Below are 14,442 nucleotides of genomic sequence, written 5' to 3'. Positions count from 1 at the left end.
TTCGTTTTGAAAAATGTTGAGGAGATGTCTGCTGCTGTAAGCCGTAGATATCTTGACATTTTTTTTATTAAAATGTGTGTCAGTTTTGAAATGCAATTTAGAGCAGAAGACATATTTCGAAATTTAATTTAAAAATATTTTCATGGATTTTTGAAATATTTTTATAAGTTCCTGTAATATTTTTTGGAAAAGGGTCTCTCATAAACGTGGATTTATTTAAAAATATGGTTTCAAGGGTCTATCATGGACGTAGATTTTTTAAAAATAGGTCTCTCATAGACGTGGATCTTTTACTTACTTAGCTGACAGAACTTTCGTTCCATAAACCGAGCTTAAAAAAGATTTCCAGGCGCGTCGGTCTTTTGCGCAGTTTCTCCAATTTGAAAGACCATATTCGGCAATGTTATCTTCCACTTGATCTTCTCATCTTATTCGTGGCCTTCCCCTTCTGCGTCAACCATCAGCTGATTCGCTTTATATGTCTTCTGGACTGGGGCATCTTTATCCATTCTCACAACATGACCTAGCCAACGCTAAAGCTCAATACGTCTAAAAATATCGATGTCCGAGAATAGCTGGTACAACTCATGGTTCATTCGACAGCGATATTCACCGTCAACACAGATCGGCCCATACATCTTTCGGAGAATTTTTCTCTCAAACACTCCAAGAGCTGCCTCATCTGCTTGCGCAGGTAACCATGCTTCAGATCCATATAATAGCACGGGTAGTATCAGCGTCTTGTAGAGTGTGAGTGTGGTCTGGCGGCAGTTGTTGGCCATCACTTTTCTTCTCCGAATTTCATTTCCGATGTCATTCGTTTTATTTATTGCGGAACCAAGGTATATAAAATCTTTGACTACCTCGAAGCTGTAGTTCTCAAGTTCCACAGTTGGTCCGAGTCTACTGGAGGTCTTGCGCGTTGATACCATCAGCTTGGTCTTCTCGCCGTTTACTGCTAAACCCACGTTGGCAGACTCTTTCTCAATTTGTTCAAAGGTGGATATTACCGCTCTCAGTGTTCGACCCATTATGTCGATGTCATCGGCATAGGCGAGTAACATTTGTTGTTTGGTGTACAGAGTGCCATTTCTGTTCACTTTTGCCTCTCGTATGACCTTTTCCAGCAGGATGTTAAAAAGGTCACTCGACAAACTGTCACCTTGTGCGAATCCTCGTTCGGAATTAAGGGGCTCCGAGAGGTCCTTTCCGACATTAACGGCTGATCTTGTGCCAGTTAAAGTTATCCGGCATAGCCGTATTCATTTTGCAGGAATGCCCAATGCAGACATGGCTTTATACACCTCTGAACGGATAGGGCTGTCGAATGCGGCTTTATAGTCGACAAATAGTTGGTATGTGTCGATGTGTTTTTCGTGGGTTTTTTTTTCCAGAATTTGGCGCAGAGTGCAAATCTGGTCAATGGTGGATTTGCCAGGTCTGAAACCGCATTGGTGTGGTCCAATAATTTCATTGACTTTTGGCTTCAATAGCTCACACAGTACGCTGGATAGCACTTTGTATGCGATGCCAACTATAAAGGAAGACTTATTCCTTTATAGTTGGCACATATCGCCTAGTCTCCTTTTTTGTGCACGGGACACAGGATGCTGAGGTTCCAATCATTGGACATGCATTCTTCTAGACAACTTGTACTAATGAGCTAGTGCATGCTCCATACCAGCATCTGACCACCAGTCTTGAATAGTTCGGCTTGTAACCCATCAGCATCTGATGCTTTATTATTCTTCAGCCGGTTGATTGCTATTCTGACTTCATCCTGGCTAGGTGGTATACACTCTATACGATCACCTATTATTGGTTCTGGGATATCCACTTCTATGCTACTATTTTATACCAGAAGTTTTTCAAAATGCTCCTTCCAGATCCTCAGCACGCTGTATGTATCTGTCACCAGGTTTCCTTCTTTATCTCTACAGGAGGATGTGCCTTCACCAAAGCCTTCGGTTTGGTGTTTAACCGTTGATAGAATTTTCGGTCTTCATTCTGACTCCTGTACATCTCGATTTGCTCATGCTTACGTTTTTCTTGTTTTTTCTTCTATTTGCTGAAAGTACATTTCACCTCTCTCCATTTCTCCCGATAGCTCTCCATCGCATTACGTGTTGCTACTGTCCGCACGGTTGCCCTATACGCTGCGTTTTTCATATCAGTAGCATTACGACACTCCTGATCGTACCACGGATTTCTTGATGGTGATCTGGTCAAATATTGGCTAGGATTTTTTAAAAAAATATTTTATTGGACCATCAAGTTCGGTAGGAGGTATTGGCTTGATTTTTCCAACAATATGTTCTCAAGCCACAAATATGGACGTGCATTTAAAAAAAGTATTTTCTCAAGCCACAAAAATAGGCCTGGATTTTTTAACATAATTTTCCTAGTCAAACATTTAGGTATACATTTTTTTTAATATTTCGTGGAAAAGAAACTATAACGTTTTATGTAGAACTGTGCAGCATTTGTGTGTTGTCATAGTGATTTATAATTCTGAAAATTAAGTTTGCGTGTTTTTAAAATTGAAATACGCTTTCATTGGAAAGCCTAAAGAGAGTCATTTCATCGACCCATGATCATTATTATCTGCGCTCACATTTAATGTTATTCTTTCGTTGTCTTATTCTATGCCATGTAATTGGATCATGGAGCTCAGGCAAGAAGGCCAGAGTCAACCATCGCTCTAACCAGCCACCATAGCCAGATCAGATCTGGTTATGACCGTCATCTTAGCCCGGGAATAATTCGAGTGTTTCTTATTGTCGTTTATTTCAATCCACTCGCCTGATTGTTAATGGGTTTTTAATTTGACAGCAATGAATGACTGAAAACGAAAAGAAAACAACAAATCAAACTAAACTACAACAACAACAGAAACAACATCGACGGCACAGCAGCAGCAGAAACAAATGAAATGAAGATAAATGTAATGTGGCAAGTAACAAGAGTTGTGCCACCATTAACCAGCAGCAGCAGCCGCCGCACTCACATTCGAACCAGCTATTTAACCACGTTCGGCCTCACCAATGTAAACAAAACAAAATGCAACAACAACGACAACAACAACAGAAGTAAGTTAAGTATTTTATTTTGAAAACTCTGGCGTTTATTGCTTTTGTGGAAAAGAAAATAGAAATTGTCGATCATTTGACTGTCTTTAACCTCCGCTGCGATGAAAAGAGGCGAGTGTGCCAGTTGATGCAGCTTAAGCACATAAAATATGGTAATCTGCGATTTTCGAAAACGCCCATGGTGGTCTTTGAAGAATTGCTGGTATGCACTTGAAAATAATGTTTACAAATCGAGATGACTTGAAATTAATTTAAATAAAATTGAGGCTATATTTTTGGCTAGAGAAAAAAAATCCACTCCTATGAGATCGAATAAATATTTTTAAAAATCCATATTTTTAAAAATCCACGCCTATATTTGTGGCTCGAGAAAATATTTAAAAAAATCATTTTTTAAATACATTTCTCTTTCGTTGTATTTATACCCTACACAACTATGTTGTCAGGTGTGCAGCACCAAGAGTTTGTAAGGTCGCGTAATATTGGTCCCAGACCCACCTTTAAGTATACCAATCGTCATATTTCGACTAGCTTAGTCGATCTAGACATGTCCGTCCGTCCGTGTGTCCATTATAATTTTTAAACACGATACATTCCATATGGGATCGGGGATCGATACATGAAGAATGGGATCGGGCCAAAGAATACGCATGCCAGTTTTGATAAAGATTAATTCATGTTTAGCGGGTCAAATGGACCCTGATTTTTGTATGAAAAATGACAAAAATTGTATTCTATGGCGTATATATTTACTCCTGAAGGACATAGACCCGATGAGTTGAGGAGTGGTTGGCCTTTAAATTGATACCAATTATATTGTCTTATATGATCGGATGTGGGAGTTACACTTAAATATATACAGGTGCTTATGTATTCAGATATTATTTTGTAAACCATTACCGCACTAGAGAGCGGAAATATAGCGCTGATCGCTTTGAAATTTTCCATGAGTTTCGGGTTATGGTCAAGGACAACGCCTATAATTTTCGGTTATGATCAGATAATAATTTTGGGATGAAGTGGACCGAAAACATAATTATACCTTACACAACTGTGTTGTCAGGGTATTATAGGTCAAACATCACAACACAACCCACGGTGAAGGGAATCTGTACAATTAATTAGAAGGGCTGTACTGAGTATTAGTAATATACGGAAAAGGAGTCAGTGTAACGAAGAGGTGCTGTTGACCTCTAATCGGGCTGGAGGTAGCAAATATCACGAAATAATGCCCAGGCTCGGAATAAACATCCGCAGAAAGTTAGAGTTCCGCTTTGAAAATTTCCATGAGGTTCGGGTTATGGTCAAGGACAACGCCTATAATTTTCGGTTATGATCAGATAATAATTTTGGGATGAAGTGGACCGAAAACATAATTATACCCTACACAACTGTGTTGTCAGGGTATTATAGGTCAAACATCACAACACAACCCACGGTGAAGGGAATCTGTACAATTAATTAGAAGGGCTGTAGTGAGTATTAGTAATATACGGAAAAGGAGTCAGTGTAACGAAGAGGTGCTATTGACCTCTAATCGGACTGGAGGTAGCAACTATCACGAAATAATGCCCAGGCTCGGAATAAACATCCGCAGAAAGTTAGAGTTCCGTGGTAGTTGTGTAGGGTATAGTATTGGGTGCCCTGTCCGCTCCGCACACTGGTTTATTATTATTATTATACCCTTCACCGCACTGTGTTACAGGGTATTATGTCTTTGTGCATATGATTGCAACAGACAAAAGGAATCGAGAAAGACCCATGGTTCCTTTTGAGAATATCCATGGAATCACTTTCTGAATCGATTTATGCATGTCCGTCCGTCCGTCCGTCTGTTGATGTTAAATTGTAAGCAAAGTACAGATCGCATTTACAATCCGATTTGGATGAAATTTGGCACAAGTCACTTATTTGGCCCAAGGACGAACTCTATTGAAATTGAAAAAATCGGTTCAGATTTATACACAGATCCCATATATATTTTCGTCCGATTTTAGGTAAATTGTGCACCAAAGTCCCTGAAAATCATTCAATTTACACGAATTTTGGCACAGAGAACTAAATTAAGTCTAGAACGATGTGTGCTAAATTTCATGAAAATCGGTTCAGATTTAGATATAGCTCCCATATATAATTTTTACCCGATTTTATGTAAATGGTGCAACAAATTTCCTATATATCTTTCGATTTGCACGAAATTTATAATAGCGTGCGATTTTATGTAAATGATGCACCAAAGTCCCCATATATCCTTCGATTTTGGGATATAGTGCTGAATTAAGTATAGAATAATGTGTGCAAAATTTCGTGAAAATCGGTTCAGATTTACATACACCTCCAACATATATTTTCGTCCGATTTTAAGTAAATGGTGCACTAAAGATCCATAGGTAGGCCGATTGACACAACGTACTGAAGTTAATATAAATTAATCGCTGGCAAGCTTCCTTGAAATCGGTTCAGATATAGATATAGATATAGATATAGATATAGATATATTCATGTTAATTGTACGCCAAATAATCAATGGGTGTCTGATTGAGATTAAATTTTAAACAGTGCATAGGTTGCAGAATGACATGTGCAGGGATTGATGTTAGTCGGTTTAGATATAGATAAAGATCACAAATTCAGTTCGTTCGTTCAAATGCATGTCAATGTCCTTTCGAAAAGGCGACGTATTTTAGGATACGTAGACTATACCCAAAGTGGTGAAGGGTATCATATAGTCGGCCCAGTCCGACTTTACTACTTTCCTTACTGGTTATTATTATTATAATTTTCCAACCGACACCTCCTACCTACCTACATGATGAACCATTAAACTATCATTACCCAGTAGTGATTGATTGTCTGACTGGAATAACTGAAAAGGCCATAATCGATGCCAGACAGGGTGTCTCTACAATTATCTTCTTGATCTTGACCATTTAACCTGTCATCGATAGCGGTTGCTAAGCATTAGTGTAACTCCATTGTCTTCTGCTTCTATTTTATTGACAGCTACACTTATCTATTTCAAAATCTATGATATTAAAAAGGGAATCATAACATTTTGTTTTTTATAGGTTTAAAATCCAAACCCCGGCTTACAACTGGAAACATTCATGGTTTTCGATGTGTGAGGGTTTTTTTTGTTCGTTTTTATCAAGAAAAACAATCAAAAGAAGAGTGTTAAACATAATATTACGTAATCGATGTAACAAAAAAAAGCGATAACCGTTTTTTTTAAGGTGTCTTTATTGTATCATCATGATCGTCGTCGTCAAACAGCCAGCCAGTCTGTCAGTCTCAGTGAACAACTCATAATTACCACCAACATGAAATACTTAAAGCGTAACAAAGCTTAGCAGGCCAACCGGCAGCTATGGTATATTGGTAAACAAAAGCCGGCATGACGCTTGGATTGTATGGAGCCGAAACGACAGACCGACAGAACGCCGATCTCAACATAATACCGGCCCAATAATTTTTTGTTATAATTTCAGATCGCATAAAAAACAACAAACGTAACAAAAAAACGCATGCCGAACAAACTACCTGTTTGCTATGCGTTTTTAGATTTGAAAAATTAAACAAAAAAATATTTATTAAATGTAACACATTTTTGTGAATTTTTTTGCCATATATTAGGGTGGTTGCAATTTAATATTAAGGGGCTTTCAAAGGCGCGTATTTTAAAAAAAAATTTTTTTTTCAAAGTCTTTCAAAGGCGTGGATTTTTATACCCTTCACCACACTGTGGTACAAGGTAATATGTCTTTGTGCATATGTTTGTAACAGGCAAAAGGAAACGAGATAGACACATGGTTCCTTTCGAGAATATGCATAGAATCACTTTCTAAGTCGATTTATGCATGTCCGTCCGTCTGTTTGTTTGACCATGTTAAATTGTAAACAAAGTACAGGTCGCATTTATGGTTCGAATTATATGAAATTTGGCACATCTCATTTATTTGGCCCAAGCACGAACCCTATTAAAATTGGGAAAAATCGGTTCAGATATAGCTCCCATATATATCTTCGTCCGATTTAACGTAAATGGTGTACCAAAGTCCCTATATATCTTTCGATTTGCACGAAATTTAGCACAACTGAATTAAGCCTAGAATGATGTGTGCTAAGGTTCGTGAAAATCGGTTCAGATTTAGATATAGCTCCCATATATATATTTTCGTCCGATTTAAGGTAAATTGTGAACCAAAGTCCCTAAATATATTTCGATTTGCACGAAATTTGGCACAGCCTACTGAGTTAAGCCTGTGTGCTAAATTATGTGAAAATCGGTTCAGATTTAGATATAGCTCCCATATATATTTTCGTCCGATTTAAGGTAAATGGTGCACCAAAGTTCCTAAATATCTTTCGATTTAAGGTAAATGGTGCACCAAAGTACCTAAATATCTTTCGATTTGCACGAAATTTGGCACAGCGTACTGAATTAAGCCTAGAGTGATGTGTGCTAAGTTTCGTAGAAATCTGTTCAGATTTAGATATAGCTTCGATATATATTTTTGACCGATTTCAGGTAAATGGTGCATCAATGTCCCTATATATCTCTCGATTTGCACGAAATTTGGCGCAGCATACTGAATTAAGTTTAGAATAATGTGTGCTAAGTTTCGTAAAAATTGGCATACAATATAGATATAGCTATATATATGTTTACGTCCGAAGTGGCGATTAAGGTAAATGGTGCATGGTTTTAAAATATTTTTTCAAATGGTCTTTCACAGCCATGGATTTTTTAAAAAATAAATAAATTTCAAGGCCACCTTCAAGCGTGGATTTTTTAAAAATATTTTTTACATCATACTGAATCGAGATTAGAATAATGTGTGATAAGTTTCGTAAAAATCGGTTCAGATTTAGATATAGCTCCCATATGTTAAGGGTAGGGTCGGCCCAGTCCGACTTTACTACTTTCCTTACTGGCTTTAAAATATTTTTTCAAATAGTCTTTGACAGGCGTTGATTTTTTAAAAATAAATAAATACCAAGGTTACCTTTAAGCGTGGATTTTTTTGAAAATAAGTTTTTAAGATCCGCCGTCAAGCGTAGAATTTTTAAAAATACTAATTTGTTAAATAAGAGTTCATTGGCCCTTTCCAGCAACCATTACACCCCAATATATTTAATGAATAATCTCTGTAATATCCGCAACTATTTGAATTATGTACCATGGCAAATGACGGTGACGACGACGCTGATGACGACTTTTATAGCAACAGGCACCGGCAATTACATGCAATCACGACAGCATATGAATTATAAATGTAACGCCAACTGGGTAACCCACTGCTCCCGAATTACTGGCTCAGCAATTACCAAAGCGGTGAAGATCTATGTCAAAAGGAAAGAAAAGCAAAAACCATGAAGCCTTTAAGGCCCTACCATTCCATTAATGGCGGTGTTTTTCATTTTCGGATGAAAAATTTTACCTTGCTTAAATTTCAATTTGTGCATGCTGATGGTTGTTGTTGGTTTTTTGATTTTTTGCAAATTTGACAAACCGCAGTAAACTTCAGCTAATTTGATAGTCGTGCCGGAGCGCAAAATTTGGAAATTATTAATTTCAACCCAGGTTTTTTTCGCTTTCGTTAAAAAATTTCATTTGACTGAAATAACAATTTATCATCATAACATGTCAGTCTGTAGAAGTTGCAATCATTAATTTAAAGCTAAAAAGCCAAAGGGCTAAGGAGAAAAGAAAACAACAACAACAACTGCCTGAGGTAAAAATATTTTCCTTTGGAGATTTAGTTATTTTGTAAGGTATTTGTGAAATATTGTGATGTTTGGATTAGGGGCAGTGGTATTTTAATAAAAAAATATAACCAAAAAATGAATGCACGATTGTTTGCGATGCAGAAAATATTCTTCAGAAAATCACATTTATAGTGGGCCATTGATAAATATTTTTGAAAAAAATCTTAAAAAAATATTCCTAAAAAATCAAATAAAATTTAAAAACCAGTGAGCGGAGCAGAATAGTCGGACGGGGCCGACCATATAATCCCCTACACAACTACTACAAAAAGCAAACTTTCGGCGGTTCTATATTCTGAGCCTGGGCAATTTTTGGTGATATTTGCACTCTTTTTACCGATTATAGATCAACAACTCCACTTACTAAGCCTGGCATATTTTCCCAAAATGTTTTTTCTTGAAGTGAATTTTTACGATCATACCGATCATCATGTAAACAGCCGTATTTGGTAAGATCCCCTTCACCTTGTAAAACATGTGATGTTTCGCATAATTGCCTAGACTAGAAAATATGAGAAAATTAAAGTTTTCGGTTCATTGCACCCCCTGAATGAAATCTCAACTTCACCAAAAACTATAGGCGTCGTCCTTGACCATAATCGGAACTTCATGTACAATTTCAAAGCGATCAGCGCGACATTTCCGTCTTCTAATGGGGTAATAGTAATACAATGCACATAGTCACCTTTACCTAATTACGCATAACTCCCACATTAGAGTACATACATCATATAATTGGTATCAATTTGAAGGTCAACAACTCCTCTTGGATATACTATCAACTTCTCGGGTATATGTCCTTCAGGAGCAAGTATATACGGCCCAGAATAAAAATTTTGTAATTTTTCACACAAAAGTCAGCGTACATTTGACCCGCTAAATATTGACTGATCTTTATCAAAATAGGCATGCTTATTCTTAGGTCCGATCCCCTTCTCCATGTAAAATTTCACGATGTTCGGACCATAACAGCGGCCTCTGGAGCGACCAGAAAACCCGACATAAATTGAGTATTTGGTCCATTTCATCCCCTAATATTAACCGATCTTTACCAGGCCATCCATTATAATTTGTAAACACGATACAGGCCACAGTTATTGACCAATCTTCACGATTGGATGGGTTCTGGCCAATGAACACCCCTATTGTTTTTGGTAAAGTTCGGTTAATATTTAGGGGATGAAATGGACCAAAAACTATATTTTTGTCTGATTTTCTGTTCGCTCTAGAGGCCGCAATTAAGGCCCGAACATCGCCAATTTATACAGGGAGAAGGGGATCGGACCAAAGAATAAGCATGTCCGTTTTGATAAAGATCGGTCAATATTTAGCGTGTCAAATAGACCTTGACTTTTGTGCGAAAAAATGACAAAATTTTTATTGTATGGCGTATATATTTCGGATGCGGGAGTTACAAATATTTATAAATATTTACGGGTGCATACGTATTTAGACATTATTTAGTAACCCATTACCACACTAGAGGGCGAAAATATAGCTCTGATCGCTTTGAAATTTTCCATGAGGATCCAGGTATGATCAAAGACAACGCCTTTAATTTTTGGTGATGGTCAGATAATAATATCGGGATGAGGTGGACCGAAAACTTATTTTTTGACCACAATTGAAAGCCGTACATCACAACACAACCCACGGTGAAGGGAATCTGGACAAGTAATTAGAAGGGCTGTACTGAGTATTAGTAATATTTGTTGACCTCTGGTCGGTCAAGGGGGTGCAAATATCGCGAAATATTGCCCAAGCTCATAATATAGAACTACAAAAAGTAATATTTTCGTGGATGTATGGTCGGCCCCGTCCGACTATACTGCTCCGCTCACTGGTTTTTTATTGTTGTTGCTTAAGAAATATTTCGAAATTTTTATTTCCATTTATCTTCGATGAGAAACATATTTTAATAAAATATATTTTTTTTTTTTGTTTCGAAAATTTCCCATAATTTCCATTACAAATTAACCACATATTTGTCACTTGTTTTTTGTTTTCGTTCCCATAACCAAAAAAAATGCCAACAACATTTTGTTGTTGTATGTATGTATGTTCCAGCCATTAACATTTGTTGTCCATAGAAAATCGATTGCAATGCAAAAATAATGTTTTTGTTACACGACTTAAATTACCATTTCATTTCGTCACACCTCATCTGAGGCATTTTACTTACTGGCGGTTCCGCCACCAACAAACATCTATCCACACAACATATTCCTCCACCACAGTAGCTAAGAAAAATAGGCAACACCTTGGCCAAAAAAACCGACAACAACAACAAAACTAATTTGCCACAACAAGAGTTAAAGCTCCTGGCATTACAACAGGCATAGCCAACATATTTTAATGGCGGAGAAAATGCCATGCAGCAGGCTTTAGCCGTGGACATTCAGTGTGGAATGGAAAAAAAAAAATAAAATGGAACTCTAATGCCAAATAGAAAAACGACAATAACAAAAACATTCATTCTCAAGCACTCCAATGAAAACAAATTTGATACAATTTTTTTCCGAAGAGTTACTGTGGGAGGAAAAGGAGGGAATAGAGTTCCTTCCTTAAAATATTTATCGGCGTCAATTAAAAAACATAAAGCCCTAAATTTAAGCAGGGTATTATGTCTTTGTGCACGGTTCCTTTGTACATGGTTCCTTTTGAGAATATGCATAGAATCACTTTCTGGGTCGATTTATGCATGTCCGTCCGTCTGTCCATGTTAAATTGTAAACAAAGAACAGCTCGCATTTATGATCCGAATTGGATGAAATTTGGCTCAGCCCATTTGTTTGGCCCAAGGACGAAACCTATTGAAATTGGGAAAAATCGGTTCAGTTTTATATATAGCTCCCATATATATTTTCGTACGATTTAAGGAAAACGGTATACCAAAGTCCCTATATATGTTTCGATTTGCACGAAATTTGGCACAGCGTAATGAATTGCGTCTATAATAATGTGTGCTAAGTTTCATGGAAATCGGTTCAGATTTAGATATAGCTCACATAAATTGTTTCGCCCGATTTTAGGTAAATAGTCCTCTAAAGTCCCTGGAAATCTTTTGATTTGTACGAATTTTGACACAGCGTAATGAATAAGGTCTAGAATGATATGTGCAAAGTTTCGTGAAAATCGGTTCAGGTTTAGATATAGCTCCCAGATGTATTTTCGTCCGACTTCATGTAAGTGGTGCACCGAAGTCCCCATATATCTTTCGATTTGCACGAATTTTGGTATAGGGTTCTCCATTAGTCTAGCTTCGTGAAGAGATCCATAGTTAGGCCGATTGACACAACATGCTGAAGTAATATAAATTAGTCTCTGGCAAGTTTCCCTCAACGCCAGACGTCTTTTAGGAATATAGAATATACCCAAAGTGGTGAAGGGTACCATATAGTCGGCCCTGTCCGACTTTACTACTTTCCTTATGGATTTAAAAATAATTTTTCAAGCTCCACTTATAGGCGTGGATTTTGTTAAAAATATTTTTTCAAGCTCTACCTATAGGCGTGGATTTTTTTAAAAATATTTTTTGAAGCTCCAACAATAAACGTGGATTTTTTTAAATAGTTTTTCAAGTTCCACCTATAGGCGTGGATTTTTTTTTAAAATATTTTTTGAGGCTCCAACAATAGACGTGGTCTTTTTAAATATTTTTTCAAGTTCCACCTATAGGAGTGGATTTTTTTTTAATATTTTTTAAGCTCCCACAGTTCACTTGGAACTCAGTCCCAGGTGACCAACAACAACAACTGCACAACAAACAGACACTAACTACAGCAATAACAACAACAGCGACAGCAACAATTTCTGCTCTGGTTTGGTATTTAACAACATCGTGCCAAAAGATAGATCGATGGTCGTCTGGCTTAATGTATGTACGTAGTTTGTTTTTTTTCTCAGATGTTGTTGGTGTTTTTGTTGTAGTGTTGGTCTCCACCGTTTGTTGGTGATATTTAAGCGCTGGCTGTGGCACTTTAGCAACACCGGTAAGCAATAATAAATCAGCTAAGAGATCTGTGTTGTTCATTGTTGGTGGTGGATGGTTAGTTGGATGGCTGGCTGGCTGGATGGCTTTGTGTAACAACCACCACACATTGCCACAATAAAAACAACAGCTATCATCTACTAGCAGTGGTCGCATTTTCATAGCCCACTAACAATGGCAACTGGCAACAACGGCCTTAAGTGCTGCTATAGGAACATTAATAGCTTCAGCACTGCCACCAACGACAACAACAGCAGCGTAACAGCGACATCGTCAGTTCTTCATGTCACGTTGTTTGTGAATGAAATTTTCAGACTCCAAAGAAGATATGTTGTTTTTGTTATTGTTTTTTTTTCGTCAGGATGATGGAGGGCGGTGGGTTGACATTTTCAATTGTACTTTTTGGAAACTTTTTTTGTATTTTTTAGCAACGAAAATGAAAACACATGCAAAGTCTTTTTAATACCTCACAAAATAGCTTTATGAATGATGGGAAGGTTGTTCGATGAAATGGTATTCTTTTTAAAACCACATTTACCAAAAATCCAAACTTATATGGGTCCTTTAAAATATTTGTTTAAAAAAGGAAACTCCGCCTCAAGTATCTGACAAATTCTTCTCTATAGAAAAATAGCTCTGGGACCTGTCAAGCTCTACACATAGGCCTGGATTTCTCAAAAATACTTTTCAAGGACTATCTATAGGCGTAGATTTTAAAAACTACTTTTCAGGGACTATCTTTAGGCGTAGATATTTAAAAATATTTTTCAAGGACTATCTAAAGGCTTGAATTTTTTAAAATATTTTTCAAGGACTATCTAAAGGCTTGAATTTTTTAAAAATATTTTTCAAGGACTATCTAATAGTTTTATGTTCACCACACTGTGGTAAAATTAGTGCATATGTTTGTAAAAGGCAAAAGGATATAGACACATGGTTCCTTTTGAGAATATGCATAGAATCACTTTCTTAGTCGATTTATGCATGTCCGTCCGTCTGTAGATGTTAAATTGTAAGCAATGTGCAGACCGCATTTATGATCCGATTTGGATGAAATTTGGCACAAGTCACTTATTTGGCCCAAGGATGAACCCTATTGAAATTGAAGACAATTGGTTGAGATTTAGATATAGTTTCGTCCGATTTTATGTAAATGATGCACCAAAGTCCCTATATATCTTTCGATTTGCACGAAATTTCGCATAGGGTACTGAATCTGGTGCAGAATGATGTGTACTAAGTTTCGAAAATCGAAAATCGATTCAGATATAGATATAGCTCCTATATATATTGTCGTCCGATTTAAGGTAAATGGTGCACCAAAGTCCCTAAATATCTTTCGATTTGCACGAAATTTAACACAACGTATTGAATTAAGCATAGAATTATGTGTGCTAATTTTCGAGAAAATTTGGTCAGATTAAGATATAGCTTCCATATACATTTTCGCCCGATTTAAGGTAAATTAGGCAACAAATTCCGTATATATCTTTCGATTTGCACGAAATTTGGCATAGCGTACTGAATTAGTTCCAGCATGATGTATGCTAAGTTTCGTTAAAATCGGTTCAGATTTGGATATAGGTCCCATAT

The sequence above is a fragment of the Musca vetustissima genome, unplaced genomic scaffold (genome assembly GCF_032173495.1).
Source record: "Musca vetustissima isolate MV318-11 ecotype Yass unplaced genomic scaffold, APGP_CSIRO_Mvet_v1 utg22990, whole genome shotgun sequence".
Lineage (NCBI taxonomy): Eukaryota > Metazoa > Arthropoda > Insecta > Diptera > Muscidae > Musca > Musca vetustissima.
Note: the sequence above shows the minus strand (reverse complement) of the source record.